Source organism: Trachemys scripta, chromosome 3 (assembly GCF_013100865.1).
Source record: "Trachemys scripta elegans isolate TJP31775 chromosome 3, CAS_Tse_1.0, whole genome shotgun sequence".
Taxonomy (NCBI): domain Eukaryota; kingdom Metazoa; phylum Chordata; order Testudines; family Emydidae; genus Trachemys; species Trachemys scripta.
This window is the reverse complement of record NC_048300.1, coordinates 51,685,881-51,697,595: the sequence shown is the minus strand read 5'-3', so window position 1 is coordinate 51,697,595 and position 11,715 is coordinate 51,685,881. Positions and strand designations below refer to the sequence as shown.

General features: G+C 42.9%; 1 long non-coding RNA gene across 1 annotated transcript; it reads left to right on the top strand.

The window, feature by feature from the left end:
• The first annotated feature begins 7,723 nt into the window (after positions 1–7,723).
• On the top strand, positions 7,724–10,696 carry LOC117874519. Its single transcript, XR_004645010.1, has 3 exons — positions 7,724–8,172; positions 10,103–10,288; positions 10,556–10,696. It is a non-coding gene; the product is annotated as an uncharacterized LOC117874519 (long non-coding RNA).
• Positions 10,697–11,715: the final 1,019 nt, after the last annotated feature.

Below are 11,715 nucleotides of genomic sequence, written 5' to 3'. Positions count from 1 at the left end.
ACATATCCTGTCCACATTAGGGCTCCCCTCATTGACCCAGTTCAGCAAGGTCCTTAAGCATGTGCATAACTTTAATCATAAAGTTGCCCTATTGACTTTAATGGTTGAAGTTATGCATGTGCTAAAGTACCTTATTGAATCAGGCCTGTTGGTAACACTGGCGGTGAAGCTGACCTGATGGTAGGAATGGTAGAAAATCTGAGCTATCATTTTGTTTTTGTGGGGGATATTTTGACTTTTATAAAATAACAATCTGGCCTTTGATTTTAATATTTGCTTCCCCTCTCTGAAGTTCACCTACTTCTCCACGTTAATCAGTGGAATTCCTTTGGATTAAATGTCATACTATTTCTTAGACTCTGTCTAAACACAGAAGTCGCACCAGTCTAACTAGATTGCTTTTTAAGCCAATTAATGAAGCTGGTGCAAACCCCTGAGTAGCTGCTATTTTGATTTCACAGTGACTTATTTTGCTTAAGTTTAAAACTGTTCCTAGTCAATGTAAACTAAACCAGCTACGCCTAATTTAAACTGAAATAGCAGTGTCTACAGAGGTACTTGTACTGATTTAACTAAATCAGTTTTGAGTCATGCTGTTAGTTTCCCCTACGGTACCTTGAAACTGTAGGAGAAACAGAACCAAGAATATGTCTTTATAAAACAGAGGTTGAATGGATGCTTTAAGTGCAAAAGTCAATGCAACCTTAACAGGAGTTCCTACCTGCTACCACAATACAAACTTAAAACAGAAACTGGAGACTCTTCTAGCATTTTCACCATAAGACACTTTACTTATTGTTTTCCCATGTGATGGACATGATCACTTCAAGAAGGGCAAACTAGCTAATTAATCTTAACATCTGTGGTTGTCCTGGATACTTGAAAGTCTGACACTTTACTAATGAGTTGCATACCTCCTTTCATGGTCCCCATTTATTATTTTTCATAAGTGCAGTAAGGCTGGACTATTTCCATTCCCAAAAAGCTGGGCTATATATTTCACCTAAATCTCCTTAGTATTGATGTGTTGTCACAATGATATGACTGCAGCCTTCATACTCAGGCCAATATGTAATAATTTGCACTTCTATAGGGATTAAACTGTACACACATTCAGGCTGAAATTCACCCCTGTGCAGAGGACCAGCCCAAGACCTATGCACCACTTAAGCCTCTGAGATGGGGATAAAGAGGGACTTAATTAATGCATAGGTCTTGGGCTGGCCCTCTGCACAGGGGTGAATTTCAGCCTAACAGTTCAATGTCAGGCCACTCCTGTGTGGCAAGTTATATTAAAATAACTTCCTCCAGTGCTGGGGTAGAACATAGTAGCTGCTTAACAACTCACAGCTGTTAAGGCCAGGGAATGAAGAAGAGTACCATGCTGAACTGAAACTGCTGGGGGCATTTAAGGAGGCAGTATGTAAAGTTAGTGACCTGGAATAGGACTGAGTCAGGACTAGATATGAATGAATATTGCAAATGAGTAAATCACAAACATTCATTTGAATACAACCTGCAAGTCTGCATCCAAAGTATTTGTTGAACCTTTGTATTTGCTTTTTCCCCACATCTGATGCGCAAAGTGTTGTTTGCACAGTCTCAGAGAATGTTGGGTCCTGAGACAACTAATACAGTAGAAAAGACAATGTACTGCAAGCAGGTTGGAGCAAACTGTGACGCTCACATTGTCTCAGTACTCACCACTGCAGTCAGAATCTCTTTACATGAGGGTGGCCTTCTGCATAGCAAAGGTGGGATAGTCTGGTGACTGAGCAAATAACTCACCTGGCTCCTGTCCGGTCAGAAGCTCTTTTAAGACTGTCTTTAATATGTTTGTTCAATACCTAGCATGATGGAGCCTTGGTCTCCAGGCACTGTTGCAATGCAAATAGTAATTATTGCCTTCAGTAAATAAGGATGGAGACAGGAGATGAGCCCTAGACAATGCAAATATAATGAAGTCTTTCACCCCAGAATGGGCTGGTGGGAAATGTTAGAAAAGCAGCAATGAGGGAGTGAACAAAGAGGCAATACTAATATGCAAGTGAGAAAAGGGTTGGGGCAGTTGTGGGACAGTTGGAGACATTCCGAAGTTACAAACAGATTCCAAGCTGAGTGTCAAAAAAGCGGGTTTATATCTTCACTATGTTCAGAAAAAGACAACAAGTGTTGGTGACTGAGCCTCGGACTCTATTCCCAGCTCTGGGTCTGACTCACTGACTTCCTGTGGACCCTGGGCAAGTCATGTAGGCCAGCATTTCACAAATGGCCACTCATTTTGGGTGCCCAACTTGAGACACCTTGACCCTAATTTTCATATGTGCTGAGCTGGCACAACTCTGCATGAAGTCAGTGGAAGCTTTGGGGGCTGAGCACTTCTGAAAATCTGGTATCACAAGCTGGGCACCCAAAAACAGAGGCACCAAAAAGCAGTGGGCAGTTCTGAAACTGTTGGCCTTCATCTCTCCTTGCCTCCATTTTCCCATCTGTAAAATGGGTGTGATGATACAAAGGGCAGGTCTACACTTAAAACGCTGCGTCGGCATAACTGCATTCATGCAGCTACTCTGCTGTAGTGCTTAAGGGAAGATGTTTCTCTGCCAGTGGGAAAGAGATCCCCCGTCGGCAGGTAATCCACCTCCCCGAGAGGCAGTAGCTATGTCGACGGAAGCAGCTCTCCCATCGACATAGCACTGTCTATATGGGGGTTAGGTTGGTATAACTGCGTTGCTCAGGGGTATAGATTTTTCCTATCCTGAAAGACGTAGTAATGCCGATATAGGTCTGTAGTGTAGACTTGGCCTCACTGTCCTTTGTAAAGTGCCTTGAGATCCATGGATGAAAAGTGGTATTGAAGTGCTAAGTGACTATTATCCTTAATGAAGATGAATGATCACCACTTCTTCGTGCTCACTGCCAGCTGTTAAATACCTTCTCACCCCACCTCTGCTTTCCTTCCAAAATTCCTTCTGTAGTCTAGTGCAGTGCTGTTTAATCTCATGTTTGTTTATTTCAGGCCTCTTGCTGAGGGCTCCCTAACTGCCTCTGATTCATTTCACGGTTTCATCCAAAGCAACCATCTTAAATGTCAGTTAAATGATTTCCCCTGTTCAAATATTTTCATGGCTCAGAAGCACAGCATGAAAATATTTTTATAAGGTCAAATCCTGCCATCCTGACTCAGGTAAAACTCCTGGTGAACTCCGGACTGCAAGATTTGGCCTGTAGTCAAAACAACCAGTTCTACAGTGAATATAGCCTGTAGTCAAAACAGCCAGCCTCTACAGTGGAGGCATTCAGCAGTTCTGAATGATGGGGTGTGAAGTCCTTGTAGACTAAGGTCATGTCTACACATACAGCACTGGAGTGGCGCCGCTGCAGCGTGTCTGATGCTCTATGCCAACAGGAGAGCTCTCCCATTGGCATAATAAAATCACCGACATGAGCAGCAGAAGCTATGTCGGTGGGAGAAGCTCTCCTGCTGACATAGCGCTGTCCACACTGGCCCTTCTATCGGTGTAACTTACGTCACTGGGGGGGGGGGGTATTCACACACCTGAGCAATGTAAGTTCTGCTGACATAAGCTGTAGTATAGACATAGCCTAAGTGTTGAAGATTCTCTCACTGGAATGGTTATGTCCCTATATTTTCAATAGGTCTGAGTTTGACTTCTAACCTCAATGTCGAGCTAATCTAGCTATTCTGATTATCCCCATTCCTTGAATGGATACCCCCTACATAGCCAAGGTCCAGTCAAGCCTACTCCTCTGAGGGCATGGAGAGCCCTTAACCACCAGACCCACTGCAGGAAGGAAATAGGAGGATTCAGAAGAATTGAGGAAGGCTGGCTTTTTGTGGATAAGGCACTGAATAAGAGCCTAGGTGATGATTTCCAAGCTCTGCCACAGACTGCCTGTGTGATCTGATAAGATGGGGATAAGAATTCTTCCTTTGTCTGTCTGGTCTATTTAAACTGTAAGGTCTTTGCGGGAGGGACTGGCTCTTACTAGATATGTGAGTGCATAGTGCCTAGCTCAAAGGGACCTCACCTAGCCTCTAGGTGCTATTGTAATACACTAGCAATCATACATGAAGTTTGCTCTGCAGGAGAATCCTGCATCCCAGTAGAAAGGGATTGCTGGGGGAGAGTGAGAACAGGGCCAGAGGATCTGTTACCCGGGGTTCTTTCAACCTAAAGCTCTTGGTAACTTTTACTCTGTGCGAGGTGGTGTCAGGAAATAAATCGGGGAGACACAGCCGTCCGACTGAGAAATGGCTGGCACAAACAGGACAACACAAGAGTGCTTTCACTTAAAGCTAAACTTTACTTAGTCTCGAGCCTTTACATACGTCCACAACAGGTTAGTAAAACACCCCCAACCCTCGATAATTACCGAAGCTCAGTGTGGCTCTCAAGTGGCACAGCGGCAGCCAGTCTGCTGGTGGGGAACACAAGATGCATCCAGAGGGAGAGTCCCTGAAGAGCCCCTTCTGAGAAGTTCTGCTACCTCAAACTTTCCCCCCCTATTTATACATGAGTAATACAATGACATATCCCTTAAAGAAAACTTGGTAAGCAAGCAATTTTTAAAGGTCAAGCAAGAGGTTTCCTTATGATCGTCGGTTAACCAGCTATGGGGTTTTTTTCAGAGTGTCCATGCCTTGGGACCCTGACAGACACATTTCTCAGGGTACATTATTGACACGCTTCCTGTTTTTCTAAAGTACATACATCAGCAATTTCAACATTCTTAGCAGGAAGGTAAGCAATAGTGGTTTCAGGCACTTTACTGGTTTGTCAAAATCTCCCCATACAGATCCACTATTAGACTGGTCATTTTCCTCCTTGTGGAAGGGAAATGCACTGGCCCCAGGTAATGGAGCTCTGATGCTGAAGTAGTGGCTGCAGAGCAGGCTGGGGGAAAGATTCCTGCCCCCCCCCAACATGTGTCCCGCAGAGAGCCCCCATACCCATCCTAGCCACTCAAGCTGCCTGTGGACCAAGGATTTGACCCACAATAGTTGAATGGGGTTTGCTATAACACAGACTAATGGACAAGCAAAGTACTGTCATGGTATTTTGAAGGAGGGTTAATGCCCTTAGTTTGTTCTCATGCTGTCTAAACAGGTTACCAGATGTGTAACACAGACAGACCAGCTCAGATCATAGCAATAGAGCAATTCACTTGAGTATGAATACCAAAGAAGGGTAAGTGTATCAATATGTATTCAGATCAATTCACTTGTGCTGATAGAAATCAAGAGAGAGGTTGATTGTATTATTTTCATTTGTATTGTTTTCATTTGTCTGTATCCTATACTTAATTAGTCTTAGATTGAAGTGTGTGTTAGTGTTTAAATGTGAATTGACTTGATATGTAAAGCTGCATGAAAACTAATGAAGAAATGTTTCTGGCTAATGTGTTTACATTATGTATAGCCATTGGAGACTGGAGCCTTTGAAATGTAAATGAAGAAACATGTCGACTTCAAAGCGTTGATCTTTGTGTGTTCAAGAATGATAAATCTATGGACCTGAGCTGTGATGGAAACGCTTGCCAGACTGTTTTCAACTATAAGAAGGAATCCTGGGAGTGATTCTGCAGCTCTGATCTATTTGGATGCTGTAAGGGGGCGTTCCAGATACAAGACAGAGGTCCCACGAGCCATTTTGGGTATCCCTGAGAGACTTATGGGAAACTAGTAGATACCACATCACTGCTCTCATTTGAACTTACAAACTCTGACTCACCTGTTATGTATTTCACCTGCTTTAACCTCTCAATAACTCCCATTTCTTTTTCTTCGCTAATAAATCTTTAATTAGTTTACTAAAGGATTGGCTATCAATGTTTTTGGTGTGAGATCCAGAGCATCCATTGACTTGGGGTAAGTGATTGGGCCTTTGGGGCTGAGAGTAATCTAATGTGTGGCGATTTGGTTTTAATAACCTTTCATCACAGAAGTCCAGCTTGTCTGAGTGGCAAGGTGCACTGGAGAGCCTAAGGGGATTGTGAGCGGCTCCATGGTGAGACTAATATGTAATCCAGGAGTGCACATTTGTTACTGGCTTGGTGGAATCTAATTATAGAATATACCATCAGTTTGGGGTGTCTGCCCTGTTTTCTGACAGTCTGACCTAAGATCGGCACACTGAGTTGTGAGCCACGTCAGACACCATGACATTTGTAAATTACGCTTCCTTGTCTACACTGAGTGATGGTGGCACTTATGCTGTGGGATGATCTATGTGGTCCTAGACAGCAAAACTGATACATCACAGTGACAATACCTTGAGTGAGGTAAATTCCTCAGCACTGTCATTAAGGCCTTTGCTGCTTTCTTTTGTCTTCCCCTAAGTAGTTTGTCTCTCACATTCCAGGGTAAATTTATTTGACATCACATTCTGAAATGGCATCACAGAGATGTGGCCGCTAACATAGGCACATGCAAAGAAGGATGTTCTGAGCTAGAAAAATCCTGGAATTAAACCAATAGGGTTCTGTAGAAATTACTGCAAAAACCTATGGAATTTTAAAGAAAATTATGGGGTTGAGCCTGCAAGATTTGAGCACTCTGGTCCTGATCCAGCAACTTGTGCACTTACGCATGTGCTTACTTTTAACCACACAGTAATCCCACTGAAGCCAATAGGGCTGCCCACGTGCTTAAAGTTAAGCACATGCTTAAGTGCTCTGCTGGATCAGTCAGGGTGCTGACACTGACTCCCGAGGCTCAGGCTGCAGGTTATTAAATTGCAGTGTAGTCATTCGGGTTTGCTCCAGCCCGAGCCTAAATGTCTACACTGCAATTTTATAACCCCGCAGCCTAAGCCCCACAAACTCAAGTCAGCTGACCCAGGTCAGCCCGTGTGATGCTGCGGGGCTTTTGCTGCAGTGTAAGCACACCCTAAAGGTCCCCTGCACAGATCAGAGTGTAGGGCTGGGGCTGGGGCCAGAGTTTGTTTTGCTTTTAAGAAAACTGGATGACAAATTTTAAAATCTCTTTCACACTTCATCAGCTCTGCTGTTTACTTTTTTTTGGTCTTTTTTTCACTCTTCCCCTTAGGCAGGGAAAATGGGCTGGCCAGTCCCACTTTCTGTTTAGTCAGTTTCACTTTGGGACTTTCCTGCCCAGTGGATTTTTCACACCCCGGAGAGTTGTAGGTATGCCGATTGTAAGTTTTCAATGTAGACCTGCCATCATTCTGTGTGTAACCTTGGGCAAGGTACTTCAACTCTCTTTGCCTTAAGTGTCCTTATCTGTATAATGAGACTAATAGACTCACCGTTGTAAAATGCTTTGAGTTCCTTGGATGAAATATGCCAGTGACTGTAAGTTCAGAGTATTATTAGTAACCCGTTCATCTTCTTGCAGACACAGTTGTCCCTTAACAGGGAAGGCTGTCTGCGATCATTACCTGAACTGTGAAATGGAAAAACTGTCTAACCAATGGAAACTAATTTGAATTGGACAGACTACCTAGTGGCTTGTATGTAAATCCTCATTCTGCTTTTTGAATAGCACAGATGAAAAAAGGAAAGTGTGGAAAAAAATGCTTCCTGGCTAGTATTGGAGAACAGTGTGAGAGTTGAGTCTGAATTTAATTCTGAGATCAGTCACAAAGAAAGATTTTGTAACAGTGTTTAACCCAGAGGTGGCTGCATTTCAGAGATCAGGGAAGTGGTCCCTATACAATATATAGGACCTGATCCAAAGCCCATTGCAATCCATGGGAGTCTTTCCTTCGACTTAAACGGGCTGTGGATGGGGCCCAGGATTTGTTTAATTTGACATTTGTGAAGCACTTTGGGATCCACAGTTTCAGTATAAATGCCACATAGCTTGCCAAAGTCATCCGTGCTATGGCATTATTCATTTCAGTGGAATTACACCAGGGACTGATTTGAGCCATTAATTTCAAATTGTTTTGTTTATGTCAAGTGCCATCAAAATGAATTAGAGGTCTAGCACACTCATTTCGTACACCACCATAACTCAGGTCAGTGTATATCTGTACGAGTTTCAGGTCAATGTGTTGCTCAATGCTGGTGCCTCACTGAAGAGTGGTATTTGGCTTTGCTCTCCTCAGACATCAGACAAATACTGTACTGTGGGATTTCTTTGCTGACCAGACAGTTACTACACGGAACAGAGAATCAACCAAGGTGAGTGTGTCTAGCATTCAACAACAGCTCTGATTTAATGGACAGGATAAAAGATCTCTGGCTGATGAAGAGAATGGCATTTGTTTAAATTTTAGGGACTAGATCTCCTGGGTTCCTTCTAGTGGAATAGATTTTTCCTGTTGACCCCAGTATGAAATGGGTTCATTAGATCTGTATGGGGCTACTACAGCCTCATCCCAATTGCTATAATAGCTTAATTACATTTACTCATTGAAAAAGTTTCAATAACTGTTAATGTTTAAAAACAACAACGAGGAGTCCGGTGGCACCTTAAAGACTAACAGAGTTATTTGGGCATAAGCTTTCGTGGGTAAAACACCCACTTCTGGTGCCATTGGACTCCTCGTTGTTTTTGTGGATATAGACTAACACGGCTACCCCCTGAGACTTGTTAATGTTTAAGCTTATTAGGGTAAAATATTTTACTGTAATCCCATTCCTGTGTAACCCTTTGGAAAAGTGAGTACTGTGATAGTTAATCTATTTTGGTTTGCATGTAACCAAGTGACGTTTTATCCCAAAAGATCCCGTTAGGTTTATTTTGTTGGTATTTTGTACCTAAATTTAAAATGTTTGAAAGTTAGTTAAGAAAAATAAAATGAGATGAATTTTTCCAAAATTATCCCATCAGACTTCTTAAAAAAATATCAAAGGCACTATTCCTCATTGAGGAATAAACCAGATGGAGGGTTTCTAGCTCATCCACTGTTCAGACCGAGTTTGGGGGAAAAATTAAGAAACTCCTCACAAAGTGCTAATCTCATCCTACCTTTTCCAAGATATCCTTTCTGACAAATGCCTGGGCTGACTGCCCCCTGCTTTGAAAAAAGGCCTTTCTGTCATGAGATCAGGGATGAAAAATTTGGCTTACTTTTGGTGAAGTTAGCATAGGGGTTAAACGTCAAGTTTAAAATGGAAAGCTAGTTGTACCATTGGCCCTAGACATCTCCCATCTTGTGGTATCAGGAGAGACCCAGCTTGTATACAATTGCCAGGCAAATGCAGCCAACAAATGTATATCTGTTAGTGCCTCTTCCCTATCACGAGTACAAAGGGCATCATAATTGTCTTCCTAACATGGCTAAAATGTGATCCACTGAAACACAGTCCTGTTTCCATATAGATGGAAGTGCTGCCTTTAAAATAATCAGTCTCCATTGATCTTTTATTCTTTTTGGCTTCTAAATAGTCAATAATCTTTAGCAGCAACTCCAGTCCACTGCACGAGCAACAGTTTCTGGGACAGATTCTGATATCAGTGATACTGCTCTCAGAGCAGAAGAATTCCATTGTCTCCAAATTTCCCATGACGTAACTGAAGATCTGGTCTCTCTGTGCGATACAGTGGCAAACTTGTGTGCAACATTTGCTCATTTGGAGGGAGACTCCTTCATTTGCAATAAAATTAAGGCTGTTTTTAAAGTCTGAGGAAGGCTTCTGAAGTGTTTGTATCAATGAGACACTTCAAGTCTCAGTCATTATTTTTATTTACAACTCCCATCATTTTAGATTCTCATAGATAGAGAGCTCTGCAAATACATGCCTCTAGTGAAAATGCAAAGTTAGTGCTTGTTTCCAATTGTTATTGTGCCTTAAAGAAACTTCTGGGTACCATAAGCCAGGATAACATGGTGTGGAAAAAGCACCCTTACCCTGGCTACTTTATAATTGTCCCAGGCCATTACTAATTACTGAGTATGGACTGCCCTTTTAATGGCTGGTTGCTTTCAAAGGGCACCATTTCTAACCTGTACACATCCCATTTTTTGACTTAAACATAGGTTCTGAAACCCCATGGTTCTTAAAGTTCCTACAGCCCTGTCTTCTTTTTGGGGTCATTAACCTCTTGGTGGCAAATAGGTCAGCAGCTCTAATGTTAGCACCAATGTGTTTTTTTTTTCTTTGCCAGGAATGTGGAGTTTCCAAATGTAGGTCCTAAAATTCCTGCCCTGATTCCTGCCAATGAAGATTTAATTTTTCAAAAAAGGAAACTAATGTGGGAACCAGAGAGCAGTGGGCATTACATCTTTGTTTGAAGAGTCAGCCTGGCCAGAGGTCAGCAAGGCCGTCAATACCCTTGTTCAGCTAAAATAAGGTATTTTACACATAGCTGCAAACTAATCATGTACCAGAAATTAACTTGGGACATGGAAGAGTGTGTATTCAGCTAGTGGGAGGACTAACTGCACTTGCAAAGGGATAGGAGGGAAGAGCTTAACAAGTGTTTGGCTTAGTTCAATTCCTTCTGTTAGGATAGCCAGCCATCCCTCTACATCCTTGTTGGTTTAACTTTGAATGCTTGGGGCCTGATTCTCCTCTCATTTGCCTCCATTTTACCCCAGTATAATTCCTTTGATTGCAGGGATGTTACTTCTGATTTACACCACTGGCAAGTCGGGTTGTCGGGATAATTCTCAAAACCAAAGCAACACTTGAGAATAAGGAGATGGGCATGATGACGCAGGAGCAAAGTAAAACCCTTTACAAAGAAGGGGCTTCAGTGAGAGATCAGAAGCAGGGGGCCGATGCCCCCTGGAGCCATTCCACAGCCCCACTGACATCGTCTTCATGAATCACATGTTCTTCTGGGCCAGAGCTCCCCCCTCATTCCAGAGGATCCCAAAGACCTTTACAAACCCTGTGTATGGTGACCACTTCTCATCCTTTGGGGGAAAGGGGGAGAATGCAACAGCAACACTCAACTACCTCAAGGCCCTTTTAGGTGGGGGAGTGTGAAGAATAATGTGTCATTTTGAAACCCCAGTGATGATGCCATTAGGCAAATATAAATGTCTCAGCTGGGATTAGGTGAGGATGCTGGGGTCAATCCCTTATTCTTGGGGAAAGTGCTGGTCTTAAATGGGCAAGACTTTCGTGAAATGCAGGTCCCATTAACTCCCCTTTACTTCAGTGGGGCTAGAAGTTCACACCTTTTTTTAAGTCCCATCCAAAAGTCAGCAGGCCTGATTCTCCTCTCACTTATACCTTCAACAGAGCTACTCCCGCTTCACACTCGTGTGAGTGAGAGGGGAATGAGGCTCTGCACCTCCAACAAGACAATTCTCACTACTAGTCCCATCCACTGATTTCTCAGTGGCTCACAGAGAAAGTGCCACCCCATCAGTCACCAGTGCAGCCACCTGGGTTTTATATACAGTCTGCTATGCTCTTTCAACAGATCTCCTTTCCAAACAACACAAATGGCGGGTGATTCCCTGGTGACGGTCCCCGATTATAACTCCAATGCCACCTCTTTTATTGGTTACTGTAAGTCTTCGTTCAGCACCATCCACCCCATTTGCAACATGTACCAAAAGCTGTAAAGTAAACTTTCTCCTAATGACAGATGGGGCAGGGAGGGGAAGTAATTAGTTATTCCAACATTTTGTTCTTTTTGGGAAATGTCAAATACATAAAACAGAAGGAAACAAGGTTTCTTCATAAAGTGCACTCTCCGTCCACTCCAAGAATTACTCAGCAGAGGGATGCAGATTCCAGTTCTGATTCAATATGTCTGCCAAC